General features: G+C 43.9%; 1 protein-coding gene across 2 annotated transcripts in view; it reads left to right on the top strand.

Moving 5' to 3' along the window:
• The window catches only part of KIF7 (kinesin family member 7), a 1,697,985-nt gene that overhangs the window by 1,071,194 nt on the left and 607,062 nt on the right, over window positions 1-19,729 (top strand). The gene's annotated exons all lie outside the window — the stretch shown is intronic.

The following is a 19,729-nucleotide window of genomic DNA, read 5'->3' as shown; positions in this document are numbered from 1 at the left end:
CTCATATTGCTAAAGTAGTTAGGAAGACCTTCTACATTGCCCACCTTATCATGAAGGGATTCACATCTAGATCAAGGGAGGTCATAGTCTCCCTATACTCATCACTCATCAGACCAATGATTGAGTACAATGCCCCATTTGGAATGTATCTGACCCGACACTTGCAGCAGCTGGAGAGGCCACAAAAGTTCCTCACCAAAAGGATAAAGGGTCTCAAAAATCTGTCCTATGCTGCCTGACTGAAAGAACTCCAGCTATATTCAGTTGCTTACCTCTTGCTCAGAGGTGACCTGTGCCTGACATACAAGGCCATGTCAAACCCAGATTTGATGAACATGCTTCATCTCAAAAAATCTAGATCCCTCAGAGCCACAAGGGCGGGAGACTTAAACCTCGACACGGTTATTAATAGGATGTGCTGGAGGGATAGATTCATCACCCAAAGACTCCCAATGCTGTGGAACAAAATCCCGGTATATGTGAGGCAGAGCACCTCGCTGGCCTTGTTCAAGAGAAATCTTGACCAATGGATGGGAGATCGCAGATACACCCCAGGGGTTACCTCAGTGTCACTGCTCGACAGAGGCACAGCAAAATAATGGGCATAGTTTCTGCAAACTAAAGGGGTGGCGTAAGCCACAAAACTATGGGCTAGGCTTATAAATGCCCTCGGGCAGATAGCCTAGTATGAACCTATGAACCTATGAACCTATTAACCGTATTTTAAGAGGAGGAGAAGCACCAACATCCTGGAAGAAAGTGATGCTGATTGCAATAAATAAAGAGGGTAAAGACCCATCAGATCCAGCTTCATACAGGCCCATTTCAATCCTAAACCATGCTTATAAAGTGTTTACATCTATAATCCCTAAAAGAATGGCAGTGGTGATGCCAAATTATGGATTGATGTGGTTTTGTGGAGGGGATGCAAACATTTGACAACTTTAACAGAACATTGAAGATACAGACAAAAGCTGAATGTACGAAAATACCATGTTGTTGGTGGGTCTTGATGCAGAGAAAGTATTTGACAGTGTAAGTTGGGAGTTTATTAGCATGGCAGTGGAACCATTTGCATTCTCTGATAAAATTATAATGTTGAATAGGAAGATACTTGAAGGATTGGAGGTGAAAATTCAAGTCGGTTGGTTCCTATCTGATAACTTCTGTTTGAGAAGAGTAGCCAGCCAGGGGTGTCCTCTTTCCCCTTTGTTATTTGCAGATATTTAGAACCACTGGCAAAGAAAATAAGAGAATTGGAAATTCAAATATAATTGGTATAGTAGTTAAGGAAAGCTGGCTCTATTTGCAGATGATATTATGTTATACCTGATAAAACCAGAAAAGGACATTTCATTGTTGTTGAACATTTTGACTTGGTTTCAGATCTTTTTGGGATACAAAGTAATGAAGCTAAAACAAAAGCAGTAGCTGTAAATTATGTACCCTCATGCAAATTGGTTCAGCAATATCCATATTTATGATAACATGATAAAATGAAGTACTTAGGAGTATGGATTAAAAAGGTTTCTGGTGTGGCAGCTGAGGATATCTGGGAAGAAACTAAACAAAAGATAATACATAAAGTGAGAAATTGGAAACTGTTATATAGATGTGGATGCCAAGATACAAGCAGTTAAAATGTTTTTAGTCCTTTTAGATGTCCTTCAAGGATGCATCTGCAGTCCTAACATATGGGTTGTCCTGCCTCAGGCAGCCCTTCGGTCGGCCAGATTCCAAAGTCTGGGTCTGGCCTCGGCTGATGTCGCACTTCACCCGACGTCATAGCTAATGTTTATTGGGTATAAAGGCATCAGCCGACGCCATTTTCCTCAGTCTTTCTTGCCGCGCGATGCCCGAAGCAGAAGCTGTTCGCAAGTGCCAGTCGGTCAGATCCAGAGATTTCTACTACCGAAGACTTCTAAAAAAGCTAAGTACCCCGTTGGGGACTCTTTCTTGCCTCAGCCGATGTCAGACAAAGTAAATAATTGTTTAACTTGTGGGAAACAAATACCTCATAAGGATTTCCACTCTTACTGCCTTCCTTGCTTAGGCCCAGACCACGACGTATCAGCTTGTCTAGCCTGTGCTTCCTTCAACCGACGGACACTTAGACGTCGGTCGGAGTTTGCAGAGGAGTTTTTTGGTCCCGCTTTTGCATACAAAATGCCGTAGGAGACTCCGACTACTCAATTAGCTAAAAAGCGCAAGGAAAGGGACCGACACTCGCGGCCCGTGGTTTCGGCTGAAACCACGGTTAGGCCAACCGCGAGCGTCTCGGTTTCGGCTGAAACCGAGCCCCCGGTTCTTCCTTCGGCTGAAAGCATGCCTCCGATAGCCGAGGCCTCACAGAGCATGGCTGAATCTGCTACTGAATTTACTGCTACAGAAGCAGGCACCCAGAATTTGTCAGACACTATTCCTTTAGACATATCTACCCCTGCACGTGGGGCTGCTAGACCCCCTGATTCTATGTCTATCAAGGCTTTTGCCAGGGCTAAAGCAGCTAAATCTTCTAAGGCCTTACCTTCTAAAACTCCTTCACATAGGCCTACCTCTAGTTCCCAAATACTCAGCCTGGCTGAGGATCTCATTTCTTTGATCAGGGGATCCCAACCTCACCCAGACAGGGCCTCTCAGCCCCCTCCAGACAAGAGGCCTAGGACTGAACCCCGAACCTGTCTCTACAGATTATTCCTCGGATGACTCAGACATTTCAGACCCTCACGAAGGCCCATATTCTCCTTATGAGGATTCTGATGCAGAAGACTCCATTCCTTCTGCTTCTCCTCCTGAAGAATTTTCCTTTGGAGAAACCTTGCATGCTATGAGGGAACACTTTCAATGGCAGGGCCAGGATTTTTCAGATTCAAGGAAAAGGCTAAGGACCTTTTTACACTTACCACAGCATAGGCCTTTAGCCATTCCGCCAGTACTAACAGTTGTTGATGATGCATATAATGATGCCTGTACTGCTCCTGATTCTCTTCCTCCGGCCCCTGCCAAGCCAGGCAGATATTACAGGGTCCCGGACACACATTTCCATTTGTATAAGGCTCCTGTGGCAGACCCTGAAACCATTTCACAGGGCCCTAAAGGTGTGGCAGCTGCCTCTGCCAAAAACCCTCTTCCCTCTGAAAGGGAATCTAGAGCATTAGAGAGATGGGGTAAAAAGGTTTATACTTCTGCTACTCTTTCGGCCAGGGCCTTGAACTGTCAGTTTCACATGATTCAATACCAGGAATTTTTGTTAGACCAGCTAAATAAAAAACTGTCTTCTCCTGAACCTTTAGACCGCAAGTCCCTTCAGGATTTGGTACATAACTCTCAGCAGGTCAGTAACCATTTCTTAAAATGTGGCTGTGATGCACTGGAGGCTTCCTTTAGATCAGCTATGACTGGAACAGTGATTCGAAGGCATGCCTGGTTAAAAGAACAATCCTTACCAGACCATGTTAAATCAAAACTCCTAGATGCTCCCATGGAGAAACAAAGTTTGTTTGGCTCCCCTGCACAGGAGGTTCTAAAGAAGGTGGAAGAAAAAGCAAAATCTGTCCAAACAGTCAAGGATTTCTTACAGGTCCAACCTCCGAGGTTTAGCAGAAATTGGCCTTCAAAGAATTGGTCCTTTCCAGACAACTCCAGAGCGCAGAGAGGCAGAAATAGACGCCCCAGAGGCAAAGGTCAATCTAGGGGTGCCTACAGGGGACGTCAGTGGCAACCTACCAACCAGAGAAGTACTGTCACAGACTCAACTACAACCACTTCCACAGGGCAGACGCAATGACTTGCCTCTAGTTCCGCCTACCAGGGAACAACTGGAAGCACCCTTGGGCGGAAAGCTAGCCTTATTTTCCGACAACTGGCATTACATTACAGGAGACAAATGGACTTTACAAACAATAGACAAGGGCTACAGGTTTCACTTCCACACTCTACCAAAAAAGAGAGGAATGCCAAACCTACCTCCAAGCCAAAAAACAGACGCTCTAAGACAAATCAACAACTTACTAAGGATGAGAGCTATAGAAGAGGTACCACCTATGGAACAAGGCCAAGGATTTTATTCCAGGCTTTTCCTTGTACCAAGAAAAGAAAATCAATGGAGACCTATTCTAGACTTGTCCGCACTGAACACATGCCTCATTGTTCCAAAATTCAAAATGCTGACCCTCCAGCAGCTTCTTCCCATGCTGGGAAAGGAGTCTTGGCTGGTGACTCTAGATCTCAAGGAGGCATACCTGCACGTCCCTATATGACCAGATTGCAGAAGACACCTCAGATTTCTTGCAGGATCAGAGCATTATCAATTCTCAGCATTGCCTTTTGGCTTATCTACTGCGCCCAGAGTATTCACGAAATGCCTGGCATCAGTAATTGCTCATTGCAGGCTTCAGGGAATTCAAATTTACCCATACCTGGACGACTGCCTAATACAAGCGGACAACAAGGCAAAATTAACAAAAGATTTGGAAAATGTCATACAACTGTTGCAAGCCTTGGGATACACAGTCAACATGCAAAAGTCAAGACTAGTACCATCCCAAAGGATAACTTTCTTGGGTGCAGAACTGGATACATCAACTCAGATGGCTTTTCTCACAGAAGAAAAACAAAAGCAACTACCAGCCTACTTCATGACATTAACAACACAAACTCGGCTTACTGCAAGGAAAGTCCTGCAAGCCCTGGGCTACATGGCATCCTGCATAATATTGGTTCCACATGCCAGGCTGCATATGAGAAAGCTACAATGGTACCTAAGGAATGTATGGTCTCAACACAAGCACAGTCTAGAAGCCCCGATTCCAATAATTCCATGCCTGAAGCAAGAATTCCTGTGGTGGGCTCAGGCCTGTCAGTTGAACAGAGGCTTGCCTTTCCACAAACCTCATCCAAGCCAGACCATCACCACGGACGCCTCAGACCTAGGATGGGGGGCACACATGGTGGACAAGTGTATTCAAGGCCTATGGACCCAAGACCAGCTGAATCTACACATAAATCTAAAGGAGATGCTGGCAGTGAAACATGCGATCCAGGCATTCAGACCACTCCTTCAACAGGGTCATCTGCTGATAAGGACCGACAATACCACAGTCATGTGGTACATCAACAAACAGGGAGGTACACACTCATATCCTCTATGCCGGATGGCAATGGACCTGTGGAACGTGGCCCTGAATCTCAACATTCAACTTCAGGCCAGATTTGTACCAGGAAAAGAAAATTCTCTAGCAGACACCTTAAGCAGAACTACCACGGATGCTCACGAATGGATGCTGCATCCAGATATCTTCAAAGCCATAACAAAGAAATGGGGACTACCAGAGATAGACCTGTTCGCCTCCCCTCACAACCACCAATTGAAGAAATTCTGCACAAGAGCATACCACCCACTTGCTTGGAGGGTGGACTCCCTTTCCTTCAGCTGGAAAAACCTGACAGCATATGCATTTCCACCTCTTCCCTTGATGTACAAAGTTCTATTGAAGATCAGAGAGGATCAGCCAAGGGTAATCCTGATAGCTCCAGACTGGCCGAGGCAACATTGGTACCCGCTACTGAGAAGCATGTCTCAGACACACGCATGGCCTCTACCTCTATGTCCCTTACTTCTAACACAGGACAATTACAAGATCCTACATCCAAACTTGAAAACACTGCAGCTAGCTGCTTGGAATATTGCATAAAACAAAATAACCCAGGTTTATCCCAGAGGGTTAAGGACATTATCCTGGAGGCACGCAGACCCTCCACAAGGAAGACTTATTCAGCCAAGTGGAAAAGATACCTCATTTGGAGTGCAGCAAAGGGAGAAAATGTCTCATTGGCAAACATAGCACACATCCTGGAATATTTAGCAGAACTGTTCCACAATGGCCTGTCTTACTCCTCCATTAAGATTCATGCATCAGCAATTTCAGCAGAATACAACATGGATCCTCCTGTCTTCTCTCATCCTCTACTCAGGCAGTTCTTGAGAGGAATCAAAAATGTAAAACCTCCAAGGAAACCACCTTTACCTACATGGGATCTCAACTTTGTGCTGGAAAAGTTAACACTTCCCCCTTTTGAACCAGCAGCAACAGCAGAATTACAGTTCTTGTCTTGGAAAACTGCTTTCCTGCTAGCAATCACTTCAGCAAGAAGGGTATCTGAGTTACAGGCATTAATGGCAGTACAACCCTTCCTTATCTTCCATCAGGACAGAGTCTCTCTGAGAACTAACCCTACCTTTATGCCAAAAGTGGTCTCCAGAGTATCATTGAACCAAGCGATTCATTTACCTACATTCTTCCCCAACCCACAGAACAGGGGCGAAAGACTGCTACATACCTTGGATGTGTACAGACAATTATGCTACTATCTGGACAGAACTAAGACCAGCAGAAAAACTGACCAGCTTCTGGTAGCATATGCAACAGGAATGCAAGGAAAAGCAATTTCAAAACAGACAATCTCAAAATGGATAGGAAATTGCATTCGATTTTGCTACTCTTTTCATGGAAAGACAACTCCTGAAAATATCAGACCTCATTCCACAAGAGCTACAGCCACCACTACAGCTTTCCTACGAGGAGTGGCTACCAAAGACATTTTAGAAGCTGCTACTTGGAGCTCCGTGCATACATTTGCCAAGCATTATAATCTTCCCTTATATTCTAGATCCCGAGCAGGTTTTGCAACTGCTGTTTTGCAAGGGATCTTAACTACACCATCTTTATCTTAGTGCCTCCTCCCCCAGTTTGGCTATGGTATTCTACCCATATGTTAGGACTGCAGATGCATCCTTGAAGGACATAGTACAGTTTTGTACCTACCATAAATGTAGATGTCCGATAGGTATGCATCTGCAGTCAGGATTACCCACCCTCCTTCCCCTCTGTGGTATTCCTAGGGTATTTACCCCTCTTTTAGCTAGCTGGGAGAATCTATTATGGTGTATTTGTTTGTATATGTATATATATATATATATATATATATATATTTTTTTTTTTTGTATTGTTTGCTCTCTACTGTTTGGAATTATTTGCATTTATCCAAATTTAGCCTTCCTAGAGGGCACCTGGCATCATCTGGGGCAAGAAATACTGAGGAAAATGGCATTGGCTGATGCCTTTATACCCAATAAACAGCATCTATGATGTCGGGTGAAGTGCGACATCAGCCGAGGCCAGACCCAGACTTTGGAATCCGGCCGACCGAAGGGCTGCCTGAGGCAGGACAACCCATATGTTAGGACTGCAGATGCATACCTATCGGACATCTACATTTATGGTAGGTACAAAACTGTACTTTTTATGCATGGGTCAGGCATATTTTATTAACCAGAGGGAGAAGTTGTGGATAGTTAATAAAGAGCTGAAGGATTTTATCTGGGAGGGGAAGACATCGAGCCAAATGGGATAAGCAGATTCTTCCAAATGAGCAAGGCAGCTTGGGAGTACCATATTTGAAGAAGTATTTCAGAGCTACACAGTTAAGACTCCTATATATAGCACAAGGAGAAACATACAATTTAAAGTGGACAGGGATGATGACGAAACAGAAGGTAAACTCAAGAAACAAGGAGAGACTGGGATTATGGATGGAGATCCTTAAGGAGAATATTATATCCATGAAGTAGCAGAAAGTATTCTAAGAATTAAGCCAGCATGGGAATGGAGGAAGGAGATTATAATAGTACGGATAACTGTAAATAGGGATACAGACAAAAGGCAAGAGGAGATGGAATTTATTGGAGAAAAATGGTAAAAGAAGCGAGGTATTGGGAGCAAGTAATTGGAGAGAGGAAAGGTAGTAGAATGGGAAGAGGCCAAGAATTTGGACTGCAGGGTAGAGATTTCCTTCCTTATCAAGAATGTATAACAGACTGTAGGCAAAGAGAAAGAAATACGGTGATCCTAAGCGAAAGCCCAACATTGGTAGAGTTTTAGTAGAATGTAGAATAGAAACTGCTGTTTAAAAAGGAATAATTATTAGAGCATACAAAATATTGCATGATAACTATATGAATCCATTAGAGGAGGTTAGAAAGGATTGCAGAGAGAGATTGGTTAAGCAATTCACAAAGAAACAATGGAGGTATATATTTTTGTTTCCCAAATATGGAACAATATCTAGAAGGGGTTCCGGCATGTAGATCGCGAGAAAATTGCCCGCGAGCTACATCACCGAAACTAGAAGGCCGCAGCACCACTAGACCGTAGAGCGGTGCTGCCGAGAGATATGCCGTGGTAATCTACGGCGGTAGGAAAACCTACAAACGCAGACGGCCCCTAAAGCTAATACGCAGGCTGTCAACTGAAAGTGTAAACGGCCGGCAAAGTGAAACAGCCCGAGCAGACAAACGGCACATCGGTAGTGCTACACAAGTGCACCGAAAACATAAATAAAAGAAAGAAATACCTTTACAGCCCCTGTTATCCACACAAACAGAGAAAACGTTCCTCGAGAAGCAGGAAGTAAAATCCACAGTACGAACAGTATAACACAGCACAGCTAACCCTGAGCAATGCGGAATAGAATAACAACTCGTGTCAGGCTGTAACTTTAAAGGAATAGACACTTTAGTTTCAGACTTAATACCCCACACACAGTACAAGTTAATGCAAGACCAGTTTGTGTAATAAGAGGAAGCATGTCACAGCAGGAGGACTTTAGTATAGGACCAACCCAAATTAGAGTCATGCCTGCAACAGACAGTACCTGTCCTGGCAGAGCCCCCTAAGTGCAGTGTCAGGTGGGAACATGCCAACCTGGGCAAGCATGGACTACTAACCCAGTAGCAGGAGATATACACAGTAGCATTAACCCATCTCCCACTCCACAGTAGTGTATGTATAGCAGGTGTAACCAAACCCGTCCATTTGTCACTGCAATTGGAGTACACACGTACGCAGTCCCATGTAGGCAGACAAGGGTGCAACACAGAGATACCTCCCTATGTAACTTCTGCCACTGAAACTGAGACTGGGCCCAACACCCTGATTGGCCAGCAGCAACAACTGGGAGTTAAAGGGGGCCGGTGCAGTACACTTAGAACCTGTGCTGCAATTAGGCTTTGTAGACACCTACCAGATTACAAGCATATGGCAACTCCAGGGCTGTGTTAACTGCAGATATTGAAACCGTAGCGGAAAGGCAGTCAGAGCAGGGTGGAGTGCAAAAAGCTGTACAGGGCCACTGTGGCAGGCAGTGCTACTTTACAGGGTACAAGACAAGGTGGTGTACAGTGAGTAAACTACCGTCTGGAAGGGACTTGCTCCAAGGCTGGTTGTACATCCTGTTCCCAGCTAGACTGGCTGTGATGGATACTGAGAGGCCATCAACAAGTGCTGCTACCATGCTGGAATCTATGTATCTGTATAGCCCCAGTCTGCTTGGCAACAGATACAGCACAGTGCCCAGCCAACGTGGCAAACCAATGCTGGTGGTTCAGGGGTACTTCTACCATTTGGAGCGTGAAGCACCACCGAAATGGTACTTCGCATGTATCGAGCGGAGAGGCTAGACTGGCTGTGATGGATACTGAGAGGCCATCAACAAGTGCTGCTACCATGCTGGAATCTATGTATCTGTATAGCCCCAGTCTGCTTGGCAACAGATACAGCACAGTGCCCAGCCAACGTGGCAAACCAATGCTGGTGGTTCAGGGGTACTTCTACCATTTGGAGCGTGAAGCACCACCGAAATGGTACTTCGCATGTATCGAGCGGAGAGTAAAGGTGTGCAGAGGGCGTGTCATCACTGTTTGCCAGGAAGAGGGGGAAGAACTGCTGAAATCACTGCCACACCAGCACGGCCCAGATGCAACAATGGCCCAAGTGGCTACACTGCGAACTGCGGCAGAGAGCGGTAACCGGTAATGAACTGCCAAGCTTGGTAATGCAGAGTGTCCTAGGCACAGTGGATGACAACGTACTACAGGAGATGCCTTGTCATGCAACCATTCGTCGAAGCATAACCAGGGTACGGTAGAGGGCACGGGCATCCATGACTACACCTCCAGCAACACTTGCGGATATTGATGTCAGCCAGTATCCCCTCCGTAGTGGCAGCTTCATCTTCCTTAGAAGGTCAGATATGGATGGGACAGATTCCTTGGTGCTACTTACTACAACACAAAATTTGACCGATCTGTGCAGGTCTGACATCATTCTTGGAGATGGCACCTTCCCCACATGGGCTGATATATGTCACCAGCTGTATACATTACATGGATATATTGGCACCCCCACCTCAACAAGGATTGTACCCCTGGTGTACTGTCTCATGACACGGAAGTCGGAGTCTGCATATACCGCTTTGTGGGAGGTACTGAAGGGTATGGCCGCTGAACAGGGATGCACCTTATCTCCACAGTATATTATAACCGATTTTGAGAAGGCAACAATCCGTGCCCAACCGTAAGGCATTCCCTAGGAGTATTCTGAAGGGATGCCTATTCCATTTTGCACAGATCATCTAGTGCCAGATCCAGCATCACCACCTTGTGGCCCCCTGTGGCACGGACACTGCTTTCTCAATTGCCATCCACAAGCTAATTGCGTTGGCATTCCTACCATTGGATGATGTTGTCCCTGCATTTCTGGACATTGTGGTTTCCTTACCGGACTGTGCTCAGCCTATTGGAGTTTTTCTAGACCATCATCATGTACGAGGCGGCCACACAAGTATGCATCCCGCTGCTCAGCACAGACATGAATGCCATCGTCCTACCCTCATGCGGTTTTGGAATGTGTGTGATGTCTCAGAAATGGACTTCCCGCGGACTAACAACCAGGTGGAGGCATGGCATCGTCGGCTGAAGGTATTACTGGGATGCCCTACTGTACAGCTATCCGACCTTCTGTATGTTCTGCAGCAGGAGCAGAACCTGACAGATACCCGATGGGAATCTCTTTTGAGGGGGATGCCTGTGACACCTCGTAGGAAGGCTATTGTAAGGGAGCATCGCCTAAAGCACATCTTACAGCATAAGTGTGACTACAGTGATGTGCAGGATTTCCTCCGTGCTGTGGCACATTTCTACAAGTTGTGATAATATTTCGGTTTAGCACACACCAAGCACTGCACACATCACATTGCATATTGCATTAATAAAGGCTTTCCCCACAGCACACAGGTTTCATGTTACCACTTTCATGCCCACGTGGCATGCTATGCCAGCCACATGTTCCACTGACAGTTGCACATGGTGGCTTCTAAGGGGATGCACAGTGTATCACTGTGGGGGTTTTGTATCTGCCACCTGTGGTTAGGGTGCAGGGGATTCCTCAATTCACAGGGAATTGTCCACAGGCATTTGTCACTGCAGCTAAATTGTCAACCTGCCATGTGTCCACATCCGGCTGTCTGACAGATGGATGTCGCACCGCGTAGGTGCCTGAACCCATCTAGAAGGTTTAGGATCTTTCCTTGGAAGCATTTACATCAGTATTTTTATGCCCCAAGTAGACTGCAAAGAATTTTTCCTCAGGTAGACAGCAAATGTTGGAGGCATGATGGAGAAGACAGAGGTAATTGGGAGCATATTTGCTGGGAGTGTAATGAGTTGGCAGACTTTAAAGATTTCCTGACGACTGCTGTGTCAGAGATACTGGGTGAGCAAATTGCTGCACTAAGGAAATGATTTTTTGAGCTATGATACAGAATCCAACTTGGCTAGACATAGTAAGGCCTTGCTGAATCTAGTTATGGTGGCTACCACAAATGCAGTTACTAGGAAATGAAAGTCAAAGTCTAAACCAACTGTACTAGAAGTAGTGAATGTAGTAACAGAGATAAAACAACTGGAATTGGGATCTTTAGAAAAGGGTAGGAGCAAATTAGGTAGAAGAAAATGTAAGTTGTGGGAGCAGTACATGCAGAGGAGGAATGAGTTTTAAAAGAAGGCAGGATTTGAATGAGCTATGTAATGTTTGACTGGTAATGACTGAAAAGTTTATAAGTGATGTATAATGCTTGCAAGTACAATTATCTCAAAATATTCTGCGATGTATAATTGCAACTAAAATTGTCAACGTGGTTTGTTTTCATTTATGTAAATATATGATTGCCTATGTCATACATGATAATTTAATAAAGATGTTTCTTGTTTAAAAAAAGCTGTATCTCATTTATTTACTCTTTGAAGAGAATGTCCTTAGTAGTGAAGCCCATTGGTCATTAGACTGTATCAGTGACTACTTTGCCTTTTTCTCACAGATCTTTATTGATATTTTTGCATCCGCTACCTGACCTAGCACACACAACGTTGCCTCCCATTACAAACTGGATTGCCTCCCATTACAAACTGGATGTTCATTGTAGGTCAAGAGCTTCATTTTGTTTTGCCATTTTGAGGAATGTTCTCTCTGAGGGCCTCCCTGGGTTTTTTTTTTTTGGTTGGGGACTCTGTCCCAGAGGTTGAAGTTAGGAAGAGAAGACAAGTAATGTACTTACCATAATGCTAGAGCTGTGTTGTCTTCTTGAATCCTGTTTAACCATCTCTGCCTCCATACCCCTTCCAAATTCTCACAGTTGTTAACGAAGCACTCATGATTGGTCGTAGGGCCTGGTTTATTAGCTAGTGTGTAGAGGTCCTTGTCTGTCACCCCTTTTATTTGTTGCCTTTCTTATTTAACACATTGTTTAGATCTGATATTATTTTAGGCAGGAGTTATTGGGGGCAAACTCAGTATGGGGAGAGAAGAGGAGACCATAGTGTTAATAGGTAGAAGAGATGGAGCTCTTGGGCTGAAGACTTTGAAATGGCCAACATTGGATCCAGTAACCCACAGACAGAGAACAACACAAATCTGTCATTATGGTAAGTGCATAACTTCTGCTGTCTACTTCTCAGTTTTTTTATTCTGATTCTGAGAGAAGTGTAGCTTCTAATGATCCCATTGAAGGATTTTCTTTTTCTCAAATTATTTCCAGAATGTGTAAGTTGTTTCATTGGGAAGAAAATTACATGCCAATGTCTGTTAAATATTATAATGTACTGCAACTGGAATTCTCTGATCCTACTTCAGTTCCTCCTGTTCTTTCAGCACCGGAGGATGTTTGTATTACAACCTGTAACTTGCATGGCAGCCAAACTGCTGCTCCCAAGAAAGCAAACAGATTGTGTAAAGTTCATCAGTCTTATTAGTTGTGATTTCTCTGGTAAACCCAGCGGCTGCTGAACATTTGATTAATGCAATCCCCCTTCTAACAGGGATGGGAAAGCTTTTAATAGATTTGGGGAAAAATCTTCTGCAACACTTGTGTTTAGAATGTTCGCTTGTCATGCTCATATAGTAAAGTTTATGCTTGCATCATTTCGGGACATGAAGAACATTTTGGCATCTTTTCCCCTTGTCAGAGAAAAATAAAATATTTCTGTAATCTTATTGCTTTTGTATCTCGCATTGCTGCCCACTTTTTAAAATGTGCTTATGATACAGCTGATGCCATGTCTAGGGCTGCTTCTTGAAGATGTTACTGTTGACATTTTTAATTCTTCCTTGGATGGAGAAGTAGTGTCTTTACCATTTGCTGCAGAAGTTTTCACAAAATGTGGTGAGAGAGGCAAGATGATTCAGGATATTTCATAGTTTTCACAAAATGTGGTGAGAGAGGCAAGATGATTCAGGATATTTCATAGTTTTTTTTTATCTTTCCTCTCCAAGTTCGTCAAGGGGTTCATACCACCTGTGCAAATTTTTACAAAAGGCAAAATAAGCAGAAACAGCAGCTGCAGGTAAGCAGACATTTAAAATGCAATGTCAAGGAGGAGCATAGGGTGACATACAAGAGTGGAGGAAGATGCACAGAGGTGAATTATATCTTAAGTTGAAGGGCCAGTCTGAAGGAGATTGGAGACTGTAAACTGGTGGCAGGGGAAAGTGTAGTTAGGCAGCATAGGATGGTAGTTTGTAGGATGACATTGGTGATCAAGAAGCGGAGGATTGGTGTGAGGGCATAACCAAGTAAAAATGGTGGAAATTGAAAAAGGGTAATTGTGAGGTGATGTTTAGGGAAGAGTTAAGACAGGCACTGGGTTGCAGTGAAGAGTTACCGAATAGCTGGGTAACTACAGCAGAGCTAGTAAGAGAGATGGCTAGAAAGGTTCTTGGTGTGACATCTGGAAAGAGGAAAGAGGACAAGGAGACCTGGTGGTGGAATGAGGAAGTACAGGAGAGTATACAGAGAAAGAGGTTGGCGAAGAAGAAGTGGGATTGTCAGAGATGAAGAAAGTAGACAAGAGTATAAGGAGATGAGGTGCATGGCAAAGAGAGAGGTGGCGAAGGCTAAGTATAAGGCGTATGAAGAGTTGTATAAAAGGTTGGGCACTAAGGAGGGAGAAAAGGACCTGTACTGATTGGCTAGACAGAGGGACTGAGCTAGTAAAGATGTGCAGCAGGTAAAGATGATAAAGGATAATGAGGGAAACGTACTCACATGCGAGAAGAGTGTGTTGAGCAGATGGAAAGAGTACTTTGAGGGGTTGATGAATGAAGAGAATGAGAGGGAGAGAAGGTTGGATGATGTGTGGATAGTGAATCATGAAGTGCAGTGAATTAGCAAGGAGGAAGTAAGGATAGCTATGAAGAGGATTAAGAATGGAAAGGCTGTTGGTCCAGATGACATACCTGTGGAAGCATGGAGGTGTTTAGGTGAAATGGCAGTGGAGTTTTTAACTAGATTGTTTAAGGAAATCTTGGAAAGTGAGTGGATGCCTGAGGAATGGAGAAAGTGTTCTGGTACCGATTTTTAAGAATAAGGGTGATGTGCAGAGCTGTAGTAACTACAGAGGGATTAAACTGAGCAGTCACAGCATGAAGTTATGGGAAAGAGTAGTGGAAGCTAGGTTAAGAAGGGAGGTGATGATTAGTGATCAGAAGTATGGTTTCATGCCAGGAAAGAGCACTACAGATGCAACGTTTGAGAGTGTTGATGGGAAGTACAGAGAAGGTCAGAAGGAGTTGCATTGTGTCTTTGTGGATTTAGAGAAAGCATATGACAGGGTGCCTAGAGAGGAGTTGTGGTATTGTATGAGGAAGTCAGGAGTGTCAGAGAAGTATGCAAGAGTGGTACAGGATATGTAAGAGGGTAGTGTGACAGTGGTGAGGTCTGCGGTGGGAATGACGGATGTTTTTAAGGTGGCAGTGGGATTACATCAAGGATCAGCTCTGAGCCCTTTCTTATTTGCAATGGTGATGGACAGGTTGACAGACGAGATCAAACGGGAGTCCCCGTGAACTATGATGTTTGCAGATGACATTGTGATCTGTAGTGAGAGTAGGGAACAGGTGGAGGAGACCCTGGAGAGGTGGAGATATGCTCTAGAGAGAAGGGGAATGAAGGTCAGCAGACAAAGACAGAATATATGTGTGTGAATGAGAGGGAGGATGGAGGAATGGTGAGGATGCAGGGAGTAGAGGTGGTGAAGGTGGATGAGTTTAAGTACTTGGGATCAACAGTTTAGAGTAATGGTGAGTGTGGAAGAGAGGTGAAGAGAGTACAGGCAGGATGGAGTGGGTGGAGGAGAGTGTCAGGAGTGATTTGTGACAGACAAGTACCAGTAAGAGTGAAAGGGAAGGTCTACAAGAGGCTAGTGAGACCAGCTATGTTATATGGGTTGGAGACAGTGGCGTTGACAAAAAGGCAGGAGTCTGAGCTTGATGTGGCAGAGTTGAAGATGTTAAACTTTGCACTGGGTGTGACTAGGACTGACAGGGTTAGGAATAAATATATTAGAGGGTCAGCCCAGGTTGGAAGGTTTGGAGACAAAGCCAGAGAGGCAAGATTACGTTGGTTTGGAAATGTGCTGAGGAGGGATGCAGAGTATATTGGGAAAAAGATGCTAAGGATGAAGCTGCCAGGTAACAGGAGAAGAGGGAGGCCTAAGATAAGGTTTATGGATGTGGTGAGAGAGGACATGCAGTTGGTTGGTGTGACAGAGCAAGATGCAGAGGACAGGAAGAAATGGAAGCAATTGATCTGCTGTGGCGACCCCTAATGGGAGCAGCCGAAAGAAGAAGAAGGGAAGTACCAAGATGAAAGGAGGTATCCCCCAGAATAAAGAACAGTCTAGCAGTTCTGAGTGACTGTCTTCAAAATCCCTTCGCACCCTGGCAGGTCTTTAATCCTTCACAAATATGAGCCACCATTTCTGTCTTTGGCAACAGGTAGTTTTAGACAAATGGTTTCTGAAAGTGATTAATCACAGATACAGGTGGCAGTGGGAATCACTTTTTCTTCCTTTCAAGGGATTCCTCCTCATGCACCAGATCAAGCTTCTCTTTCTGTCCTGTCATTCAGCATCTGCTAACTTGGGGTTATAAAAGTGGTCCCTTGTTCCTCAGATAGGAATAAGGGTTTTATTCATAAGTGTTTCTTGTGCCTAGTGCCTAGTTTCTTGTGCTTGGCATTATTTCATTTTACAGTAACTATTTGTGTTTATTGTTTGTAATGCTTGGCACCTTTATGGCTTTTTAAGGAATGCAGAAGGTTGCTACATTGTTTCTGAGGAAGTTCTGCTTAACTAGAATGCAGGCGCTCAAACTATTAAACTCTGTGTGCTGTGACTTTTGTGATCAGCGTGGTTTGTTTTAAGTTTGAGTACACTGGCTCGTGGTGTGTTTGGTTATTTTTCACAAGGCCAGGGTGACTTTCAGGGCTAATCCATCCTTCATGCCTGAGGCAGTGAACAAAGTTCCCCTCATTCAGGCTATTCACTTACCCACTTTCTTTCCCAATCCACAAAATGGGAGAAAGGATCTTAATTTCTGTGGACTTACACAGGCAACTTAGATTTTATCTGAAAAAAACTAAATCCTTCAGAAAAATTGATCAGCTGTTTTTATTATTTATGAGCCTTAATCTAGGTCATCTGGTTTCCAAACAAACTATTGCAACATTGATTTATAAGGCTATCCCTTTCTGCCACTTGCACTATGGTGAGACTTTTCTTGCCCGAAAGCACATTCCACTAAGGCAGTGGCTTCCTCAGGGGCTTTTCACAAAGGAATAGATTTCAGGTCCATCTTGGAGGATGCTGCTTGGTCCTCTGTACACACCTTCGCCAAACATTACACTTTCTCCAGTTCCAGAGTAACCTTTGCTAGGTCAGTCCTGTCCAGACTGCTGGACAACTTTTCTACTGGAGTAGCCAACCACCCTTCCTTCTCCTTCAGCTCTAGAAATCACCCATATGTCAGAAATATTGCAACAGTGATTTCAATCAGGACATAGTACAGTTGTGTAAGAACTTACATAACAGTAGATAACCTGCTGATCACTGTTGCAGTAGTCCATCCCATCCTGTATCCCCACATCTCTACCTCACTTTAACTGTACTTTTCTTATCCTCCTTTGCATAACCTCTGCAGTCCTTTGTTACATGAAAACAGGAGAGTTTTCTTGCCTGTTCTAGCTACACCCCTCCTAGCTGACCAGTCTCCCTCTCCCAGTAGCCTTCAGGCTGCTGGCTTGGAGATGGTCTGAGGTTCCACATTCATACGTCCATTTATATACCCCAGTGCATACAAGCTGAGGTCATGCATTCGATGTACAACCTCAGGAAGGTAAAGCTTTGGTTCCCCAGCCAGATATTAACGGTGACAACCCATATGTCAGGAATACTGAAACAGTAATCAGTAGAACATCCAGTGTACGGTAAGTTCTTATATAAATATACGTTCCCATTCTAAATCCGTTTGTGATCGTTACCAGATTCAAAATGTTCTCTCTTCAAAACCTGTTAACCCTCATTCCCCATTTAAGTTTTCTGTTACCCATAAAATTAAAAGATAAAGATGCTTATCACATTCCTATAACTCCAGATTTCAAATGTTTAAGATTTTGTGTGTGTGAGTTAACACTTTCATGTCTATGCATTACCCTTTCTGTTATCCACTGCTCCAAGTGTTTTTTATAGTGTCTAGCTCCAATGATAGGCTATTACAGAATTACAGACTGCAAGGTATTCACTTTTTTCCTTGTCTAGATTAATCTTTTCTGTGACATTTTTCCTTGTCTAGATGAGTCTTTTCTGAGACTTTTTCAAAGTGTCAGGAATGTCTCACTTGGGTAAAGGATCTCCTACGTAGATTGAGGTTCCAGGAGAAGACCTAAAAGTCTTCATTACCTCCTTACAGTATTGTTTTCCTGGGTGTCTCCTAGACTCCTTAGCTCAAAGTGCTTTTCTTCCACAGGGAAATGTAGGTCGGTGTCTGTATCATCAGGCAACCTATGCAAAATATTCTGTAGGAATGGTAAGTGTATTAATTGGCTCAGTAAGAGAGTAGCTGATGCATGGAATTGACTACCAAATTAACATTAAAGCAAACACTAGTTTAGATATTTTTTAAACACAACCTGGACACTTATGTGAATAGCTGTTTTGGTATATTGGCAGGGTAGAAGGGCATTATTATTAGGCTTGAAATATTTATATATACATGTTTGTATGTAGATAAATTCCTGTGTTTTTACACTCTGTTACAGTAAGGGAATTTCTCAGGATTCTAGGTTTCATGGAATATATGATTCTCATGATTGCTCTGTGAAAGACACCACATGAGAAAAATTCACTGGTAACCTAAAATCTGTGCGATCCAAAAAACATCATGATCTGGCATTCCAGATTCCAGTTTTGTGGTTTGTGAGAAGAGAGGTTCTTTTGTGGGAGACCACTTTTATCTGAGTGCAGGTCTCACATGTTCCCTTCCAGTTCCAGCACAGTCTGTAACAACAGGAGCCTCGGACTTTGCTTGGGGAAGCAATGTTTATAGGAGTAAAAATGCAGGGTCTTTGGAACAGAAAAGGCAGATCACAACACAAATGTAAAAAAGGAGTTTGCAGTTATAAATGCTGTCAGTACACTCAATCATCTGTGGTTCCTGGGAATGTTACAGATGTTTACAAACTGCACCACAGTGATATGATACATAAACAAATAAGGATTTCATATCCTATCCTCAATGTAGACCAGCAGTGATGTAGCTTTTCAGCATAATCTCACCAAAAAGACTTTCAGCTTTTCCCGGTCAGGGGTCGCCACAGCAAAACTCTGGTCCGCTCATGATTGGCAGTGGATTTTTATGGTGCCGAGTTGCTAGCCCGATGCCCAACCTTCAACGAAGGCACGCCCATTCACGCTCGCACCTACCTGCATGTCTTTAATGTCACTCGACCGCGGGGAGGACATGCAGACTCCACACAGAAGGCTCTCCAGCCGAGAATCGAATGAGAGAACCTCTTGCTGTGAGGCAACTACGCTAACCGCTGCACCACCGCAGTCTCACTCTACAGGCATATTACATAGAACAAAGCAAACGTTTCCTGACAGACAAGCTGAGCAGGACCAGGACAGACCCTTATGAATCAAGGTCTTACAGGAATTGCTCCAGCTGTGGGATCATGTCAGATAGATTTTTTTTCTTCTATTTACAATAATCAGTTGTCAAAATTCTGCTCCAGGACTTCATGCAGGAAGGCATAGAAAACAGATGCTTTTTCTTTTCTTTAGAGAGGTATGTTTCTTGTATGGTTTTGTATCCTTTCCACTGATATCCTTCTTACATTCTGTCAATCTGTTTGTTTCAAGACTCTTGTAACATAGTTTCAGCTATTCTACTAGACTTATCTAAAGCTTTCGATACCATCTCCCACACCCATCTATTAAATCATTTATTGAATTTCTACATCTCCCAAAAAACTCTTTCCTGGTTCTCCAGCAATCTTTCTG

The sequence above is a fragment of the Protopterus annectens genome, chromosome 7.part0 (genome assembly GCF_019279795.1).
Source record: "Protopterus annectens isolate FY-2018-M chromosome 7.part0, PAN1.0, whole genome shotgun sequence".
Lineage (NCBI taxonomy): Eukaryota > Metazoa > Chordata > Ceratodontiformes > Protopteridae > Protopterus > Protopterus annectens.
The sequence above is the reverse complement of the archived record's forward strand: the minus strand, read 5'-3'. Positions and strand labels throughout refer to the sequence as shown.